The sequence below is a fragment of the Hibiscus syriacus genome, unplaced genomic scaffold (assembly GCF_006381635.1).
Source record: "Hibiscus syriacus cultivar Baekdansim isolate YM2019G1 unplaced genomic scaffold, ASM638163v2 tig00002847_pilon, whole genome shotgun sequence".
Taxonomy (NCBI): Eukaryota; Viridiplantae; Streptophyta; class Magnoliopsida; order Malvales; family Malvaceae; genus Hibiscus; species Hibiscus syriacus.
Window position 1 is genome coordinate 239,860 of NW_024061949.1, and position 23,035 is coordinate 262,894.

The 23,035-nt window shown below is 33.2% G+C and overlaps 2 pseudogenes; one reads left to right on the forward strand and one right to left on the reverse strand.

Annotated features, from left to right (window-relative positions):
• Positions 1-3,800: 3,800 nt before the first annotated feature.
• On the reverse strand, positions 3,801-8,206 carry LOC120160125 (annotated as a pseudogene).
• Positions 8,207-10,238: 2,032 nt separating this feature from the next.
• Positions 10,239-15,212, forward strand: LOC120159665 (annotated as a pseudogene).
• The last annotated feature ends 7,823 nt before the right edge of the window (positions 15,213-23,035 follow it).

Sequence of the window (23,035 nt, forward strand, 5' to 3'; positions counted from 1 at the left end):
TGGGTTCGGGAGTCGGTTACGCGTGGGGAAGGATTAGCACCCCACAACGCCCAAAAACTGGTACTGTGTCGCTTACATGTTGTCGTAAAATGGTGGAAATTACAAATCGAATATAAAGTTAAAATATGATCTATTTATTGAATATTTGTTAAAATAATAGAAATACTTCACTTGGTAAGAAATCTCAAGATTTGCAATCCTCCAACGGGAAAGCTATCTCATCTATTTCTTATCTATAAAGTATATCCTATCTTTGAATTTCCACTAAATAATATTGTCATGAGTAGAAAATAAAATATGCTTAATTTATGTATCGTTAATATTAACATAACAACCATTAATACAATAAAAATTATGAAAAATAGAATAATAAATAAATTATGATCTATTTATTGAATATTAGTTAAAATAAATAAAAAAAAATCCTTTTCTCGATAAGAAATCCCGAGATTTGCAATCCTCCGCAGGGAAAGCTACCTCGTCTATTTTACTTGTAAAGAATATTTCTCTTTAAATTAAAAAATGACGAAAATTGACATAATGCATCATACTATACTTTCCAAAGCATACATCACTCATATTAAGATTCAATGAAGAAATAATAATAAAGATTAAAATTTAAATATTAAACAATGAACATCAAATAAATTAATCAAAAAAAAAAAAAAATAACAATAAAATAATTTCTATAAGCTTGTAAAAAGGAAGAATTTGCATTTTTTATTCTGCTTGAACGTCGTATCGGATTGTACCACTTCGATCAAGTGATACTTTCCACGCCCGTTCTATAAATATGTGTTCTTGAAATTATTCGAATAATATACAATGAAAATACAAATGGGAATATATGCGACATAGAATGTTTACATTAAATGACAAAATTATTACATAATACAAATAACCAAAAAATATGTAAAATACATTCATACATAAATAACTAAAATAAAACTAAGTTAACATTACAAACCAAAATACAAACCAAATAAGCACATATGATAATTTCAAGGACCAAAATGACGTTTAACCAAGCTTGAAGGGCTAGAATAATGTCAAAAAATGAAATTTAAGGACCAAAATACAAATACAGAAATTTAAAGAGCTAAAATCGAAGGAACATAAGTTAAAGAACTAAACTGAAATTACACAAAAACATGAGGGATCAACAAAATATTTAAACCAAATACCAAAACAGTGACTAAAACAGAAGATGCATAAATCTGAGGGCCAAATTCGAACATCAGCTAAAATCACACAACACATGCAAATAAGGACTAAAACGAATATTATATGAAACGAGCAACCAAAAATCTAAACACTTAGAAAGTATAATACTAATCATATAGGATTAAAACGGAACAAGAAATAAATAAAGAGCTCAAAATAGAAAGATGAAATTTCATTAAGGATCATATTACAACCCTTACAAAGCTAAAGGGATTTAAAATGTAATTTACCCCGAAAATGAAAAAAAACGCGTGAGAGATCATAGAATCACGGTGACCTATTCTGATATTAACCCTAAATATGAAACACATAGACCTCCCTTTAACCCTTTCATTTGCTCTTCTCTCAGCCGAAATACCACAAACAGAGAGAGTTCTCTCTACCACAACCCTCACGCCGCCGTATGTGGCAAACCAAAGCCCCGGCCACCGCGAACGATGGCCACGGGGTTAAACGCCCTAAAAACCCCTTCTCTCTTTCTTTCTCCTCTACTTTCCTAAAAAACCCAACATAGAAACAGAGCCCCTTTTCCCACAACCAAACTAAAACAACTAAATCTTTACCTTTGAAACAAAAGCGGTTTGGTCCAGTGAAGCTCACGACGGTGATAACTCGGAAGGTAAGACCTTTTTCTTTCTCTTTCTCTTTGCTTGGTTTTATTTTTTTCTTTTTTTCTTTTTCTCCCCCCCCTTTCGGATTACTCTTCTTTTTTCTTTTATGCTTGCTTGCATCTGGATTTCCATTGAGATGATGATGATATCTAGGTAGATAGGATTTGATTTCTCTGATTTGGGTGAATAAAATCCAGATTTTTCGGGATTTTCGGGTGTTATTTTAATGGGTTTTTAGATTTGGGGTAAGCTTAGGCCACTGTTCTTTGATTTGGTTACTGTTTTTACAGGGACCGGTCACTGTTGGATGGATGAATTCCTCACAGCTCCGATGACAGCGGCGGTGAGGGAAGCAGCCAGCTTGAACGGCTGGGAAAATGAAGGTCAAACGGCTGTGGCGGCTGAGTAGGGGATTAGGGTTTGAAACCCTAATCTGTTTTAGGGTTTGAAACCCTAAATTGTTTTAGGGTTTGAAACCCTAATCTGATTTAGGGTTTGAAACCCTAATCTAATTTAGGGTTTGAAACCCTAATCTGACGGGTTGCTGGGCTCCGGGATTGGGCCAATTCTGAGTTGGGCTTCGGGTTGTTGGGCTCCGGGATTGGGCCTTTTGTAATCTGAATTGGGCTTAGGGATTAGGCCTGCAAAAATTGTAATAATAAATAATAATAAAATAATAAGATAACGATAATAATAATAATAATAATAACGGAAAAAAAAACCCGGACAAAAACGGGTGTTTACATAGTGATTAAATGAACAATTAATATTTCTAAACGTCATGGGTTCAAACACATCTTTTATAGAAGTATTTGAACGCTTATTAAGAATCTATCCAACATATATTGTTTTATAATCATCTTAAATTAATAAAAAAATAACACCATGAGAAATGTTACAGTGGACTTAACAATTAAGAGAAAAACAATGTATGAGACGGAAAAAACTACTAGGATATTATATAAATTTTAAATTAAATTAATATATATATATATATATATATATATATATATATATATGAAAAAATTTAGATTAAGGGTGGCTCTTCAGCTCAGGATTAAAGTATATCTAAGACCCAATTGAGGTTTATATAGAAAATTACAGATTATTTATAAAAAATGACGATGATAAGATTCAAATTTGATATTATAAACTCAAATTTCTGAATCCGAACTACTATTTGTGTCAAAACTCCTTAATTGTCTCTCATATTATGAGGTTGGATTTCCAACATGTTGTAAATTTGCCAAAAAAAAAAAAAAGGAGAAAAAGGAAATTGTATCACGTCACTTGTTGGGGGGGGGGGACGGGGACAAGTCGAGGTCAAAACTATGGATCGACATAGGTCCGGTAAGATTTTCGATCAACTTGATACGAATCTAACCTAATATTTTTGAGATAAAATTTAAATCTAACCCGACTCAAAATAATATATTTATTTAAAAAATATTATTTTTATTCAATAAAAAATAAAGATTTAATTGAAAGAAAATAATATATAAATAGATATTATTATAATTATTTCTAAATATATAAGATAAAATTATAATTTTTTTTGGTCGGATCACCCTAAAGCCTAAACCCATTTTAAAAAAAAATCCGACTCGATCGGATCGAATTAGAACCCATTAAGTTTGAGTCCTACACCCATACCTAGTCCAAACCTATGCAATCTACTTCAAACTATTCTTTTTTATATTTTTCTGTTGTGTGTCCAATTGCGTCCGTTGACGGTAAAGTTTCATTTTGAATAACAGTATGTTGAGATTGGAGGACAAATACTTTATTGAACAATTAAAACCTGGAGAATTTCCAAGTTATGTATAAACATAAACATCCCTTCAAACAACAAATCTTCTGAATAACAATCAAAGTACAACGTAATAAATAATCGAATCACCTCGTTTTTCTTTCGATGCTGGTACAACCGGTAAAATGATTTATGCATAGTTTCATTGCCACTTACTGGAGAAAACGGCTGCCGCATTATTGAAATGCCTCCTGACGAGGAGTTGCCGCAGGTCCCGGTGCTATAGTGAACTATATACCACGGTGTTGTCCGGCTTGCATCATGAACGAGACTTATGCTGCTGCAAGAGCCGCTGCTTCCTGTTTCAGTAAGGGAAAAAATACAACATTATTTACCGGAGGAAAACCAAGTAATCCGCAACTTATCCTTTGTTTAATTAAACAGCATGAACATGAAGCACGAAGCAATATGCTGCAAGAGACATTACCTGTCTCTGCCTTCGACGCTGCAAAATGCTGATGGCCCAGGCCATGATGTAATACGGGAGAAGAAAGCCGGCAGCACGAAGCAGGAAAAGCTACATAGCATAGAAACAGATTCGAATAAATAATAGAACAATGCGAATTAGTATATGATTACTGAAAATTCATCCTATGCTTACAGAGAAAAATGCAGATGCATCATCATCATCTCCATCTCCATCTCCATCTCCAGCAGTTAGGTACATACCAAGAAGAAGAGCCATTAGCTGCAAATAAACAGAGAAAATAAGATACACACATGTACAAAAGCAAATTAACAGCAGTACATTTTATTTCTCGGGTTCGAACAATAAGAATAAGAAAAATATTTCATAAAACTATAAAGGGAAAGAACCGTGAAGATTTTATTATTAACATATGTCGATAAGTAGGAAATGGTCATGAATTATTTTACTTCTATGGAGAAAGTAAAGCTTACAATTAGAACCGCAGACCGGCAAAATGCAGCTCCACTAGCATTGGTATCAGCATATTCATCAAAATCTGCCTCCAAAAGATGACGTTCTGCATCTGCCACGGCTATAATTCAAGGGTCACGTAAATCCAAAGGTGCACCAGAGATTGTCCAACCCTCACTTTATTGACATAAAAAATTGGAAAAATAATAGATCAAAGTTGTGAGCATACAGTAGCAGACCATCCTACACATTACTGAAACTATAGATAGATCCTCACAAACATAAAAGGCTCTTGGTTGTGGTTGCAAAACCAATATCAATAACGAAAACCGAGAAAGAAAAATGAGATCAAAGTTAGAGCGACACTGAGAGTTATCATGTCTATGTTGTGGATATGTAACTGCAGTTGTGAGACTTACCTGATATCAATTGTAGCATCCTCTGACTGAGGGGGCAGTGGTGGTGCAGTATATCCCGGGTGGTAAGGCTGCAAATTAAATATATTTAGCAAGAAAAAGTTAGTAAATTAGCCGAATAATATACACAGTTCCACACGTATACAACATGAATGGGAAGAACCACCGCCTAGCAGCCAATGACAAAGTACCATCAAATGCATAACTTGTACCAGAGAACTGTGGCTCAAATATTTGTAAAAACACTTTTCTGTCATTTAACCACATGCACCAGAAAAAAGGAAATTTTATCGAAAGATTGATACATAAGACCATATTTTTCCGCTAAGAAAAACTTCACCTTGAGCCAGACAATTTTAAGTCCCCCAGCATAAAAACGCGGAACTTCTTTAATGCTGAAAATATAAGAAGTTGATGAGCAACATCCACCTTGTGAAAAGATGATTATGGTTAAAATAGTTACAAGTACAATGTCATTTGAAAACAAGCGACACCAAAATAAGATATTTAATAAAAGCTGGAGCATACAACCATGGTAAAACTCCATTCCATAAACCCGACAAATTGTTCCCGGAAGAAAAAGGAAATCTTATGTCCATCCTTAGACATGAAGTACACACCCTAAAAAAGTGAAAGAACAAGATATTTATGAATAATTGATTCTTCCATCTAGGGAGCTTTGCAATCGGTTAAGTAACATTACACTGGTTTTCAGAAGCTCAGAACTCAAAAGGTAGCTTACATCTCATTTTCCACTCGCAAAAACAAATTACTTTAAACAACAAATATGTCATGAATATTACCACATCATATTTAATAAATTCAATACCGTATGTGGCAGGAAAACACGACTCACAGTGAGTATTTAATTTGTTGATTGAGAAATGACAATCAGGGAGATGAAGTAACATGGGAAAGATCAAACAGATAATTTAATAAAACAACATGTTAATTGATTCATAGACTATACAAGTTGTATCCATGAACAAACAACTGAGCTACTGTTTGATGATGTATTTTTGTGTGTGATAAATTTGGGGTAAGTACAAGGCAATATCTATTCAAAGATAACTCTCAACCTTTCGACATTGAACGATCACACTCTAGGCATCTATGCAGCTCGAACCTGGGTTCTCAAGAAATAACAACAATTCCTTTACCACAGAGGCCACTTGGTTCGTGCTCCATGATGTACTTGAATAGTTTCATCCGGACACCTCGATTTAAGCATCAAAGTTAATGCTTTCTTACTTAAAATCCTTCAGAGGCATAAAGGATCATACAATACGGGTTATATGATGCAGCCTAAACCAGTCAAAAGATGGGAATAAAAGGCAACAAGCCAAAAGGACCTTTTTTTCACAACAATGGAAATAAAATCCACTAAAAGCATTCCCCTAGAATAGCAAAGAAAAGAGAACATCTTTGAGCATATAAGATGTTTTCAGCCTAAAGATTACAATGAACAATTCAAAAAAACCTATCAAGTCAACATAAACGAACAGGGAACAAAAGGAAAAAGCAAAAGGCATTCATTGAGATAAGGGGGATGAAAATTATGGTAAAGCGGCCGTAACCGTATGATTAGTCAGTCTTTTCTCATCTCAAATTAAAATCTGCCAGAATATAAAGGCCTCTTCCCTTTTTAAGAGCAAGCATCAGTCAACCTGGTAGACGTGCAACTTTACACCATTGTTATTAAATTATTTCATCAAAAAATGAAACTAAATCAAAATTGTCAACCTTTAGAACCAGATATTTATTCACGAATATGCACATTGATGTGGGTGAATGCAAATACAAAAGGTAGCAGATTTCTTCCTCCTAGGTGAACTAATGAAGATGGAACCATTTCGAGAGCAGGGGTTTACCTGATGACAGATCTCACAAGTATATTACCTTTCTCGTTGCACCAATGCTGAACACATTTCCTGTGAGCAAACTGGATAATAAAAACGTCAGCTAATGTTATTTAACTTCAAGAATACGAAGATAAGCCAGTGAAGCTATATCTTAAATAAAACAAAAGTACTTCAAAGTTAGAAGGAAAATCATCAAGCCCTTTCTCCACGTCACGATGACATTCAAACATTAGCTGATATATCTTTTTACATAACTTGAAGCTAACGGTAATCAATACTTCTAGAGCTAATAGAAAGCCATCGTTGCGGCAGAGAGACTCTTTTACTGAATAAATTGAAATAGGAAGTTTCAAAAGACCCCAAAACAATGAATACCTTCAAACTCCCGCTACACGCACAAGGTGTCTCCAACTTCTTAGTGCTGTCCTCCTCCTGGCAGATTCGGCATTCAGCTGTCTGTATAAGTGGTTCTTCTTCGTCGCAGGAACCATGTCCTTCCACTTCCTTAACACAAATAGCACAAGCATCCGGCTCAGAGGCTTGGCAAGAGCCTTCACCGGAAGATCCTGCAGCCTCAGTTTCTTGCATTGATCGCAAACTTTCAGGTGTTATAAGACGGTCCACGCATAAAACCAGATGATCACCCATTTTTATCAAAAAATGAAAAGGCCCTTGTAACACACAACAATGCATCAAAAGTTTCAGTTAGTCCGAATAAATGAATGTACTTCCAAATTAACACGCAAGGCTTTGACTTTAAAACTTAGTGGTAGACTTAACTATTAGGAATACAATAAAACTAAGACATAAGAAAAAAAATCTTATTTCTTTTTCCTTTTTTGTGTAATTACTGAAACCCCTCGGATATGATCTTCAGATGCCATGAAATTTCCTTTCTCGTTAACTCTCTTGTTTTATTATTTATTTTCGCGTAGAATTAAAATTTTCTCTTTATTTATCTCTTAAAATTTCATCCTACAGGCTATAGGCTATACCCCACAATTGATATCCAAATAAACAAATATATATATATATATATATATATATATATAAAAAAACAAGCATACTAACACAAAAGGTTTCAGCTTTAGTTATCCAGGGGGGAAGTTTCCAGCTTTTGCTCAAAATATTTAATTTTCCATCGAAAATGAAAAGGGAAAAGGAAACAATCCAATTGCATTTTCTGGGCAACCAAAATTCCCAAATTCAAAATCAATTCAGACCCCCAAAAAAGAAAATACCAGAATCATGATCGGAATCGAACGAATCCATCAAATGAAACCAAAACATAACAGCATAAACAAATTACCCGTAAATGGCGCTTTGATGTTGGAGTCCGAAATGTTGTTTTCGCTTATCGTTTTATAAATGAAAAGTCTTTTCTTTCCCTTCGCTTGGAAATGAAACAAATTTGACAATATAAAAGTTTCTTTTTTTTTTACATAAAAATATGCATAATTTTGGTAAAAGTAAATTAAAAAAAATATTAAAATCTCGATTTCAACGAAGATTTTGTAGTTTGGCTAAAACAAAAACCGAAGCTTTGTGGTGAAGGCTGGTTAACGTCCGACCAACGACAAGGAATAGTGTGTAATTTCTAGAAGTTCGTCGCCGTTTGGATTTTAACCTTTTCGGATAACGGACGTCAAAGGATAGGATCGGAAAATCACTTCTTTGAATTTCGGACAAGAACAATTAATATATGTCGGCGAAACCACTAGTGGATAAGAGAGATTTTCTTCTCTCCTCCTAAATGAAGAGATGTTTCCATTTGCAAACTACTCGAACCCAGAAAATAAGACAAATTTTCATTTGCTAAATTGCGGGGGCGTATTTAGAACTGTTGTGTGCTTGGGAGCTAACAGGTTATGGTCGAGATTGATAGCTTGGATGCTATAAAGATAATTCTTTTAGTTGATAATAGGTACGCTCATTTAACGATTTTACATCAAGCTATTGAATTAATACAGTTTGCTTGGATCGTGAAAATACAACATGCGACTCCGAACGAAAATACTTTTAGGTTATGTTTGGTTTGCTGGAATGTTTATGAGGGAATTGAAATCTGTGAAGGAATTAGAATCTGTCAAGAATTGGAATTTAACTCTATATTCTGATATTCTGTTTAGTTCGCAGACATGTCAGATGAATTTGATTTCAGTAATGTAAAATGACAGAATTACCCTTCTTATTTTTTTTGCTTTATTTTAGTTTGTTTTACGACTTACATGTAGTAATATATTATAAAAAATTAAAAATATTTAACTTTCATTTTATTGATTGATTATTCATTTCAATAAATTATAAAAATCATACTAATAAACATCATAAGTTAAAATAATCACAATCAAAATATGTTAATAAGTTACCAAAAGATAGAACAATATTTCAATACATTCCAATCGGAGTATGTTAATTAGTTACAAAAAATATACCAAAAATTATTTTTATTCAATATATGAATTAGAAACCCGACCCGACACAAAATAATAAAAAAATTATTTTTTCAATAAAAACATTTACTTAATTGAAAAAATATATATATAGAGGGGTATTATTGTAATTATTCCTAAATATATAAGGTAAAATTATATATTTTTTTCGGGTCGGTCCGGTTTTTTTCACCCTAAACCCGAACCCGACCCGACCCGAATATCACACTTAAAAAAACCGACCCGACCCGAACAACACACTAAAAAAACCCCGACCCGACTCGACCCGAATATCACACTTAAAAAACCCGACCCGACCTGAACAAAATAAAGTTTCACCTGACCCGACCCGAAATAATAAAAAAATATTTTTATTCAACAAAAACAGTGACTTAATTAAAAAATATATATATAGAAGAGTATTATTGTAATTATTTCTAAATATATAAGGTAAAATTATATATATTTTCGGATCAGGTATTTTTCACCCTAATCCCGAACTCGACCCGATCCGAATATCATACTTAAAAAAACTGACTCGACCAAAATAAAGTTGCACCCGACCCGACCCGAATATATGAATTAGAAACTCGACCCGACCCGAAATAATAAAAAAAATATTTTTATTCAACATATGAATAAGTTACCAAAAGATTGATGAGGGTGGTATGATCAATTTTCAATTCCCTCAAACAAGGGAATTGAATTCCATCCATTCTTGGATGGAATTCACTTTCCCTCATTTGATGAAAAATTGAAGCCACGAGGGATTCCAATTCCCTTGAAAAACTTGAACTAAACATGAGAAAGTGGTGGAATTTGATTCCAATTCCCCCAATTCCAAGGAATTTCATCCAACCTTAAGGGTTTGCCAATGAGTGCTCCTTGGGAACAGTTAGCTAATATCCTATTAGTCATAACGTAGGAGTGCCTACTCTTTTCTATATTGAAGTTGTTTATGTGGATGCAATGAACTGAAGTTTAGACAGTCATAAGTTGCTTTGGTTGCTCACACTGAAATGCTTGTGCTCAATCATTCTATTTATTGGACATGTCTCTGCCATTTCTCATTGCTGATCTGATGATGGCATGTTTTTTCCGAGAAGATATCTCAAACTAATTTCACATGCATGTGCTGTTGGAAAAATTATTTTTTTGGTATTCCTTTGCTGAAAACAATGCAGCTTAACAGTATGCCAGAAGACGAGTACCGCTGTTTTATTGGTAACCTTTCATGGTCAACCTCTGATGGAGGCCTAAAAGATGCATTTGAAAAGTTCGGAAATCTTCTTGACGCTAAGGTACTAAATGAATCATGAAATTCTCTCTTCAGGACATCTCTTCTCTTCTCTTATTCTTTGAAGAAAACAACATCCTTGAGTTACTGATTATCATCATCGAGTCTGATCCTGGTCAAACATTGTTTTTTGTTCATTGTTCCAATTACACAAGTTAGTAGGTTTCATCAATTCATAAGCTTTTTCGATGTATTTGTTTGCACCTCCAAGTGTCCACCTTCCTTTGCATAATCTTGACCCGTCTCCTTTATGAAAACTATTCTTTCTACCTCCGGATGTCAGTTTATTCTCCAATTTAGATTGAAGGCAATTCAAAAGCTGAAAGACTTGCATACTCTTGGTGACAGTAACATGTTTTATGGAACAAACTAGTAATCGTAATAGCATTATCTGTTTAAAGAACGATACATCATTAACTGTCATGTACTTTAATATTTGTTCAACACATTTTGGTACTATACTACTATTCCTTGGTTTGGCTCACACTTCTCGTTATTTTCTAGATGTTTTAGTCAATCATCAGCTTTAACTTTTGTTTGATTCAGGTAGCTGTTGACAGGTTTTCTGGCCGTTCCCGTGGATTTGGATTTGTCACTTTTGATGAGAAAGCAGCAATGGAAGAAGCTATTGAAGCAATGAATGGAATGGAATGGAATGGATTTGGATGGGCGGAATATAACTGTTGATAGCGCTAAGCCTCAACATGGGTCAGGGAGAGATTATGATGCGGTCGTGGATCCAACGGTGGGGAGTGTTTTAAGTGTGGGAAACGTGGACATTTCGCTAGGGAGTGTCCTAGTGATGGGGCTAGGGGCGGCAAGTATGGTGATAAGGGGGATCGTTATGGCGGCAAGACAACATTTGGCACCTATACAAGTTATGATAATTTTGATTAAACAAAAATATGTAAAATAATATAATAATAACAGTACAACATTTGGTACCTATAGTTTTAAAAAATATCAAACGTAGTAGCTATCTTTTTAAGATATTTAATGTAATATATTGTTTTGATAAAATGTTCAATATGATATATATATATATATATATAATATATATATATATATATATATATATATATATATATATTTCTAAAATAGCACTTGAGTTGTCATTTTATGCATTCTTATGAATTTATGGTATTTGGATTAACATTGTTAATAAGTTTGATGGATCCGGTTTTCTATCTTAACTGATAAGATTCATTCATCTAAAAATAACTCCTAAATAATTATTCACTCCTTACATGTAGAAAAGAGATAAAAATTTATCTTAAAAGAAAATAAGATGGATGAATTTTATTGAGTATTGGATATTATCTGGTCTAATTCATCTCTACAAGCTTTTAAGTATCCAAATCCCCACAAAACGCTACTTCAATGATTCATCTCGGATCTCCTTTAATCATCATTATTATTTCTCCAAATTAATAATCATATATTCTTAATAAGTTTAGTATACAAATTAAAATTTATAAAAAAAATAATCACATCATCTTGATCTAAAAAATATTTAAAAATAAATGTAACCCTCTAGACCTAGCATAGGAGTTACCACTGAATCAGGATGATCATGTTGATCACATATACGATTCACAAACGAAATTTTTTAATAAGTTATTCTGAAAAAGTTTACCGAATATAAAATCAAAAATAAACTCATGCCATATTTTAAGAAGGCTGAAAAATAAATATTAAATCGCATACAATGTATAATTGAGACCATACTTCCAATAGCCAAACTGGTCTTATATCTGGATATTTGAAAAAGAAAGACATAAACTGAGTGAGCTACAAGGCTCAATGTGTCCTCTAAAATTTAATCAATTAATATTGCAATGCAAAAAAATATAAAAAAATAAACAAAATAATAATTGACCAATATTAAAATTTATATATTTTACCAGCAGAATGTCCCAACAGAAATTCACAATGTTGCCTTTCGTTTCGAATCAACATAATATGCACATTAGCTTACAAAGAGACATCAAAAACTGAATACCAAAATCAACATGGGAATTTAGCCCTCATACGAGGATCACAAACAGAGTCAAGGCGGAGATATAATCTCATGCTGATATCAGAACGAGAATTTATCTCATGTAGATGTTAGAATGGGGAATGAGGTCCCATGTAGAATCAGAACGGGGACTAAGCCCATGCAAAATCATGAAGGGGAATAAATCTTATGCAGAATCAGTACAAGGAATAAATCTCATGCAGAATCAGGACGGAGATTATGCCCTCCATAGAGGATCCCATGTAAATATCATGAATGTATCAACATGCAAATTAATGGTGATGTCATAGTATTCAAAAGTCATATATGTCACATACATACATACATACATACATACATACATATATATATATATATATATATATATATATATATATATATATATAATCATATCATAAAAATGTTTACAGAAGCAACATATAACATAACACGTTAAATATATCGAACAAGTTAAGGGGACACACCTATAAGAGAAAAATGCATATCGACCAGGCCTTACATTTTCCACATTAATAGTACTAGGTCTTGTGGAATGGTAACCTAAAACAATACTAGTCTATGAACACATAATCCATAATTCTAAACAGTAAAAGATGATAAGGTCACTAAATAATACTTATGCGTATCTCGAGATAAAAGAGTAAAATCGAAATGAGCTGAGTGAGAACGGTCAAGGTCAACTGGTGAATGATGCTGAGAAGTGTGATCACCTTCAGAAATCAATATCAGAAAGTGAGTCCAAAATTTCATAATTCACTTAATTAAATCATGACTTTAAGCAATAAACGATGCAAAACAGAGTTTTCAAGTCAGAATTTGGCCAAGCAGACTGCGAAAACGGACTTAGGACGTCAAAAAACTTGCAGATAAGTGGTTTTGAAATAAGTCAACGGTCAAATTCAATGGTCATAGTCAACAGTCAAAGTCAATGGTCAATCGATCGCTCAAACGGATCATGTCAACGAGTTAATCAACGAGTCAGGTCAAGCTGGTTTGGTCCAAGGGGTGACTGGTTCAACCGATCCAAACTGTTGGACGAATCCCACGTGCGCATGGTGGCACATGGGAGCGCGGGGGACTTTACGGTGACCGAAAATATACCAAAATTTGCAGAAAAATAATTTCAACTGCGGGAAATCACATATTGGGGCCGGTTTGCGAAAAAGATCGATTGAGATAGGATTTTTAGCGAATCCTAAACATTTGAAACTTCACCTATTGCAAATGGCGATGGTACCAAAGGTGTTGAACTCCTCTTCTCGGTTAACTATGAATCGAAGAAAAATCAAAAACATTTTATTGAGAGAGAGAAAACCAATTAAGATGCCCATATTTTTTTTAAATACCAAATGCTAATTGCGTGAATGCAGGTTTTGGGTATTCAAACCCGAACATTTATGGATTAATTACAACACAAAGCCCCATATTTTTAAAGAATTTTCAAATAGATTAGTAAACTTATCGACACTTCAATTTAACCTAATTTTTTGGGTGTTAAAACCTAGTGAACCTCATAAATACGACAAGTAATAAATGAACAAAGCCATGGTGATCATCATCATGATTCATGCATGGACATGACAAGTGACGGCGCACCATCTTCTAATGCAATGATCTTCACTTTTTCTTCCCTATATAATTCCACCATTAACGCCTCTTCTCATTTCCAAAAGGAAAAACCCTAGACTCCGTCTTTCTTATCATCACAAGAAAATGGCAAATCACTGCTCGCTGTTGGAGTCTCAACCGATCGCCAAATAAGAAGAAAAGCCGTTTCCTTTCCCATTCGCAGAAAATTCGAGCTGGAATTACATTGATGAACAGTATCGTGCGTTTTGCATGCAACAAAGCTTTTACGATGAGCTCGATCAACAGCTTCTACTCAGATCCTTTATTATCTCAAGGTGAATAATTTTTCGTTACATATACAATATTCAATCGTCCATCTTAAATCAATAAATTGCATATGGTGGTGAAGATGGCAATGGATTCTGGGATGAACTGGGCTTCTTTTTCGAGCCCCGCAAGTACGAAAAGCCAGTGCTCAAGGTTGAAGAACAAACTGCAGGGAAGAACAAGGCAAAATTAGGGCAAAGTTTTTGTCTAGGAAAGCAATCTCACAGTACTTTTACATGCCTATATCACAAGCAGCGAAAGAGCTTAACGTTGGCTTGACATTGTTGAAGAAAAGGTGTAGGGAAATCGGAATCCGAAGGTGGCCTCACTGGAAACTTATGAGCCTCCGAACTCTCATCAACATAATCAATATACAGATTTTATAGCATCCGTTATATATACAGATTTGATGAAATCAACATAATCAGAGGCGGAATATGTGTTCAAAATCTGATAACGTACACACTTTACTGTTTGAATCGAATCCGATAATAATATTCAATAATGATGGTGAAATTTATTCAGGAGTTACAGGAGGGGGAAGGAGAAGGGAAAGTGAGGAAGCGGAGGACGTATTGGAAAGGGGGAGGAAGATGGTGGAAGAGATGCCGGACATGGATATGGGATACGCTACCAAGAGACTTAGGCAAGCCTTTTTCAAGGCTGATTACAAGATGATCAGAAGGCTCATTTTGACGGCTGCTCAGTCGCGATCTTCCATCTGCGGTGGTGGTGACGGCGGCGGAGCGAGTGATTGGATTTAATTACTTCCGACAGTTTTTCATCGACAGAATTAAACCATCCCAAAACATGCCACGAGGACTAATTACACAACTCCATGTTGCAAAAATAATAACCAATATATGTGAGAAATAATATTTTTTAACAAAAAAGACTCATTTATTTATAATATTATTTAGTATTGTCTTTAGGCAAAGTGTTTCTACAAATATCCCAACCAAAAGCTTAGCTTTGTTTAATCTTAATTAATTTTAAAGATATATATATATTTAGAAAAGGCATGCTTGTTAGACTGCAACACCGACCACGCGGCCGCCCTTAGTTATTCTAATCTAACTTTATCAATAAAATACTTATTGAATCTGGCATATTACTCTTGGCCATATATTTTTCTAAAACAAAGAAATCATCATACATTTCATAATTTATATAATATTTTTTGAATATGATAAAAAGTATTATAATTACAATTATAAATAATATACATTTAAATAATAATTAATAAAAAACAATTCAACTAATAATCACAATATATAATAAACCTGAAATAGAAATTTAATTTTTTTAATTTTGTTATTAAATTAAGTCTTGTATGATAAACTAAAGCGTAAAGTACACAAACGGTCTCTTGACTATAGAATACTACTTTATTAAGTCCTCGAATATTAAAAGTTACAAAATTATCCTCTTACTATAGAGTGTTGCTTTGTTGAGTTCCTTAACTATCAAAAGTTTTAAAATGATCACCCAACTATTCATTATACTTCAAACTCGTCTTTTTTCGTTAAAAAAATTAACGGCATTCTTAACTGAACGTTAACTTACTGACTGTGATATGATAAAATTTGATATGAAATTTCAAACGGCTATCATATCTCAGTCATCATCAGTGTCGGATCCACGTTGGTATTAGGGTGGGCACGTGCCCACCCTGAAATTTTATGGAATTCGAATTTTCTTTTTTAAAAATCGAAATTTTCTTCATTAATGTATGTGTGTCCACCCTGAAATTCTATAGTGCCCCACATAAAAAAATTATACTATTAATATATGTGTGTCCACCCTCAAAAAAATTTCTAGATTCGCACTAGTCATCATGCTAACATCCAGGCTCCAGCTTAGATAACGACTAATTTTTTAATGAAAAAAGACGAATTTGAAACATAATAAATAGTCGGATGACCATTTTATAACTTTTAATAGTCGATAGATTTAATAAAGTAATATTTTATAGTCTAATGGCCATTTTATAAGTTTTAATAGTTGAAGGACTTAATAAAAAATACCCTATAGTCGGTGACTCTTTGTGTTCTTTACCCTAAATTAAAGTACTAATCCCATTTTAAAAAACTATAGATTACTAGATTAGAACGAATTTGATAATTGCACCCAATAAGTATCCTGTTAAATTAATACTACTGCAATAATCAGTCGACTCTTTTCACACCGAAAGACACAAAAGGTGCAGAAGCTGCCTTTTTATCTCTTGTATACGTGTACCGATTTTAAAATTTTAATTAAAAATTAAAAAAAGGAATTCCTACCCTATAAGGGACACGTGGCTTGATCCGGAAAGAGAACAGAAAGGACAAAACAGAGATAGGACAAGTATCAACTTGATGAATGGTTTACACGTGTCCAGAACCCATTGCATTGTTTTCAACTTAGTCAAAAACTAAAGGGAAACCCCTTTTAAGTGGGCGGTAGGGGCCCGCTTTGAATTTTGTATGAGCTGACGTGGCTAGACGACGCGTTTTTAAATTAAAAAGGAAATTAAAATTGAGATTTTGTGACGCTGACGTGGAATGACTGCAACGTGTTAAAAGATAGTGTTCCAATAGAAGCATTCCACGTAAGAAAATGGCTAAAAACCTAATCGGTCTATTGCACTGTTTTTCTTTTTCTATTTTTAGAAGATTTTTATTATATTTTACTTTAGAGTTTCAGTTAATATATTATACAAATAACTGTACCAACTAGTGTTGGTACAAGTGGTTAGAATTTAAGAATTAAAGTTTATAATGTTAAGTTCGAATCTTGCAAATATTACTCTTAGTAGACAATATGTAAATTCTTATGTAAATCTCAATTGAATTTTAAGTTCTGACTTAAACTTTATTATACTAAAAAAATATACAAGAACGACACCATAAGATAAAAATCTAAGAGGACTTTGATTTTCTATAATGAAAGTTTTGGGTCAATCTTGCAGTGAGGGTTGCTCAACAAAAGGGGTAACAATCAGATTATATATTTTAGAAGTTGTGATTTTAATATATATATTTATTTAAAAATTATAAAATTTTCGTCTCGATTCCTTCGTCGGTTGCCCTCAACGCCACCGCCATCAAGGTCCCTGTTCAGTTTCGACCATAACCACACCGGTACCATTCCCTCCCGTCATCATTTTCTTCATCCGCCATCTAGGTAAACTTCAGCTGTTTTTCTATGTAATTTTTGTCGAGTTTTGACTAATTTCTAGACTAATCTGAGTTTTTTGTGATGTTTGGTTGCCCTCGAAGTGTTCGATCGTTGTCACTGTCCTTGTCGCCCGTCACACGTGCCGTCCGTCACACGTGCCGCCCGTCACACGTGCCGCCACGCACCACGATCGCGTGTGGGTGTCGTTTCCCGTCGAGTTTTTGTAAACTGAGTCAACCCGTTAACTTTGACCCAAAAAGTCAAAATTTCTAAAAACTCTTATTTTATATTTTGTTACGTCCTAAGTCCGAATCTATAGTCCGTTTTGCCAAATTCGAACATGGTAACCTATTTTTCAGCGCTTTATTTTTCGATTAGAATATTTTTCCTTTTAAGTTCTATTTCTGACGTAATCTGTTTTGCTATGTATTCTAGACTTTTTGGGACGTCGAATTTAAGTTCAAGGGAGACCAAATGGAGTTTAATTGGTCAATTGGTGTGGTTAAAAAATCGATATAATATTTTACTACATTTTGAATACTTTATCATATTCGTTGATAATTGATAATTCCATGAATAAAAATGATCGGTCTTGTGCTTATTGAGGATTTTTGAAACTAATGTTGAATACGGTATAAAGGCGGTAAATTAAACAAGACTTGATTGGACTCCTATAAGGAGCTAGAAGATTAACTAGAAATAATTTCAAGTATAGTGGTTAATTGGTAATTCAAGTAACATAAGAATCCGTAAACTTTGATTTCTTTTGTAAAATGGTTAAATGCCGAAAATATTTAGAAAAGAAATTATGAAAATACCCCTATTAGGTAAAATTACAAAAATACCCTTATGATGTAAAAAGACGAGAATTATGTCCAAAGTGGAGAATAACCCTACAAAGCATACTTAGGTACCTAAGCAAATGCCTGAAGACTAAACCAACCAAGGTATCAGTTACGTGTTAATGGTTCAAAATGGTTGAATTATATGATAAGACTAAATCGTAAGAGAATGACTAGAATAACCCCGAGCACTGAAATAACCTAAATACCCTAATGATCTAGTTTAAGGAAATGTTTGTAGACAAGTTTTGGAAGTACTAGTGAAGTATTAAATATTTTAACGACCCTTAAAATTTATGGAGATGACCCAAGTACGTCGGTCATCTTGGAGATTGCTGCAATACATAAATAAAATAAATACTATCAGAATACGTGCAGTTTCTCAAGATCCGTTCAATGATGGTCTTGAAGATGATCAGTTCAACTAGTGCTGTCAGTATTAAAGTGTGAACATTTTGAAGTGTATCGATTTGAGTGGTTGATAGGTATTGCAGTGCTGGGATTTGTTCATCTTGAGTTGACTTAATATCCTGATAAATCGAAATGAATCTTGAATATCATAAATCATCGTTTCACCATTATTGGATTAAGTTGCTAAGAATCCACTAGAAATCAAAATATCTGAAATACCTTTGATGGCCTAAATAATGGAATCGCTCTGGTTGTATATGAAAATCTTAATTTATTTTGATGTAAAGGTTCCTAAATACCTTTCCGATACACGTGAGATCCTAAATGGTCCTAAATTATCAATATTTGAACATCTGTTTAGATCTGATATCAATTAAACCCTTTCAGCTAGTTGGTAAATCCCTTATGTTCTGATCATTCATATTAGACTCCTATATCCTAAAGGTCTAGGGTAAGTCCTTATAGATGATGTCCTGGGGAATTTCACATGGAGTATTCGGATGGAGGGTACTACAGTGATTTTAAAAACATGTTTTAGTGAAATAACTACTACTATTTTTAAACTAGGATTACATTTTAGTCTGGTTTTGAAGGAACACACTAGACGTTGTATCAATATCCTGAACTTGGTTTTTTAAACGTTTCCTCTGAGCTATAAGCTACATGTCTGTTATCCAAAGAAATATCAGTGGAACCTCAGCTCATCACGAAAACCTGTAGATACCTGAACGAATGAGAAAATTTTAAATGCTTGCTATTTATCTTCATATATTTCAGCATCTTTTGGTTGTTATGTATTACTAAGCTTCCCAAAGCTCACTCTTTTGCTTACCATTTCAGGTTAAAAGAATAAATTAAATGCATTTATCAACATCAATAATGGGAGTTCCTAGGCTTTATTTGCAGAGTACGGTACAAGTGTGATTAGGGGGCATGTATGTCATATTTGATTTTTTTACACTGAGTTTGGAACTTGTAAGATTTTAATTCTGTTTGTAATAAATGAATGGTTTTCTGAACTTGTATTTTAATTATAAATTATTTTATTATATTACATGTTTTAACAAAAAATAATAATTTCTCGTAGATTTTTACTGTAGGTCACTCCGGTGACCCTAATGTGACATCTCGGATTGGATTGAGTCACCCATATCGATATGAGGGTGTTACAATTCATTTTACTGATAATCATGAGAAAGAGCCACACAACCTCATCTAATAATTCATCTATTAAAAAGCTGAAACTAATACAATTTCTATAATTGTATTGATTTCTAATTTTACACTTTATAAAAAGAAATAAAAACAAGTTTAAAGGTAAAAACATAATTTTAACACTGTTGACTTATAATTTAGAAATTTTTAAAAGACCTTCATATATTTCTAAGGTTTGACCTCTATAGGCTATCAAAGGACATTTAGAAATGGTAATTTAACTCGAACTTAATAAATTTTAATTTGATTTAAATTAGTAAGATTTTTTTTAAAGTTAGGTTCAAGTCAAATTTGTTAGTGAATATTTATAACCCGACTTAACTCGAGATAATAATATAATTTTCTCTATAAATTAGAGAAATTTAGAGATAATTGGTATAATATATTCATTCTTTATAATATTTTAAGGGTAAATTGCATATTTAATATCTAAACTATTACTTTTGTTTTGTTTTGATACCCAAATTTTATTTTTTACATGCCTAACGTTTAGTTTATATTTCATTTTGGAACCCAATATTAAAAACTTAATAATGATGCTAAACTGCCACCATAAGATAATGTCACGTCGTAATTGAAAAATAAAAATGCAATGTTAGCATTTCATTATTTTTTTAATGACAAATTACCAATTTGAAACCTAAATTAAATGTTAAGTATGATTTTGAAAAAAAAAAATAAAGTTTTGGTACCAAAACGGAGTAAAAGTAATAGTTTATGTATTAAACTTGTAGTATACTTTTTTAAAAAATATCTCTCTATTTCATCCAAGAAAAATGTTTTTTTACATGTTTTATGTTGGGTCAGGTTAAATACGGGTTTTTATCTTACAAATTCAGGTTGGGTCGGGTTTGAGTGGAGAAAATATACTCCTTAAGTCGAGTTGAGTCTATAGAGGGTATGCTTCTTGGGTTGTGTCAAGTTCAGGTGAAGGGTGTGTACTTCTTGGTAGGTCTATAAATGAGACATGACAGATCACAAGTTACTCGAGTTCGACTCAGTCAATGTTCAACCAACACTTGATTCGAATGAACTTAACTCGAGCTCTAATTTCACTTGAATTCTTATTATGTCAAAACAATTACTTGATACTTGACTCAAAAAGCTCCTAAGCAACTAAAAAAATATAATATTAGAATTTTTATTTTTTAAATTAAATTATTAATAATATTAATATTTATATATCTTTTTAAAATATAACATAAGGTTTTTATGTAGTTAAGGTTCAAGTTTGAGTTCAAGCTTCAATCTAGTTAAGTCTGAGGAGGTTTTGAGTTCAATTTTTTCCGAGCCCAAGTTGAATTTTAATTTTTGACTTCAAGTCAAACTTGACCATTTTAAACTCATGAGCTTTCAAGTACGATCATGTAACACCCTGAATTATGGGTTAATAGTTTCGGGGATTCTCGAATGGGCTTTAGAATGAGTTTCCCTTAACCCATGAAGCTTTGGACCAAATAGATTTGATTTGGGCTTGAGATGAGCCCAACAAACTCTAAAAAGGTTTTTTTTTTAATCTGGACCCAAATGTGGAGGGACTAGGAGAGTAATTAGACTAATTTTTTTAATGAAAGGCTAAAAACTCTTAATGGTTGATGATATTACCTCTTATCTCTTCCTCCTCTTTTTCATCTCAACTTTGTTTCTTTTTGCTCTATTCTTCTTCATTTTCTTTCCTCTTTAGTCAAGATAAAGGTCCAAGCTTTTAGTTTATCATTCATAAATCAGAAATTCCAAGGTAAGAACCATAATCTACTCTCACAAAGCTTCCATTCAAACCCCTATTTGCAAGGTTTGGTTTGGTTTTTCCAATGGTGGGTTTAAGTGGGGTTTAATCCATTTGTGGGAAAATTTTGAGTTATATGATCGTTTTTAACACCTTCCAAAGCTTTAAAATGAGTTAATAACTCATCTTCTTTGTTCTAATTAGTTCAAGAGAAGGGTGAGAGCTCTAAGGCAATGGGAAAGGAAAAACTCCCTCTTGGATGATCTTGGGGACGTTTTCAACAAGCTTTCAACAAGGTAACACATTTCTAACTTAACAATACTGTATGTAGATCACGGTATACACATTTTGGTATGTTTTATTCGTGTAAGCATGTTAGAGTAAATTCATAGTGAAATTCATATTTTTGTGTTGCAAGCATGAAAGTTGATACATTTTAAGCTCTAAGACACTAAATAAGTCTTTAAAAACGTTTGTTGGTCTTAGGGAAGTGAATGGGTGAGTTTTGACTATGTTTTCGTACTCAAAATATAACATTCAGGTATGTTAGTATCTATATAAGAAGAATAATGATGATACTGTTCTTCGCGAAAGGCAAAAACCAAGTCATTTTTAAGGGCAGTATCGATACCCCTTCAAGGTGTATTGATACTCTCGGTCCAGTATTGATACTTAACTGGTCAGTATCGATACTAAGATATATTTAGAAATATTAAAGCTAATTTTGGTATCGATACTCATGGGAGTATCGATATCCAGGTAGAGTATTGATACTACCCATAAGGGTACCCATACCAAGGTATTTTTCAAAACATCGAAGCAAAATTTGTATGATACTCAACTGAGTATCGATGCCCAAGGGTCTAGTATCGATATTGTTGGCACACTATCGATACCCACGATGATTTTCAGGCAATTTTGGTTAATTTGTTTGGGTGTTGAGTTGAGGTATTTTGAGTTTGTATAAACTATAAGTATTCGATACAAGTGAAAACAATCAACATAACTCAATTCTCACCTAGAAATCAAGTAAGTTAGGATGCTATAAGATTTGCCTTTGTGTAATGCTCGGGAAACGGTCAAGACACCCGGTTACTCTAGCATTATGACGATAGTCTTTTGTTTGTGAATATCTAGATATTGTTTGTTTGGTACGCATCCAATGAACGTAAATTTTGGGTCGTAACGGTACGAGTTTTGACGCACGTAAATTTTGGAAATTACCTATGCT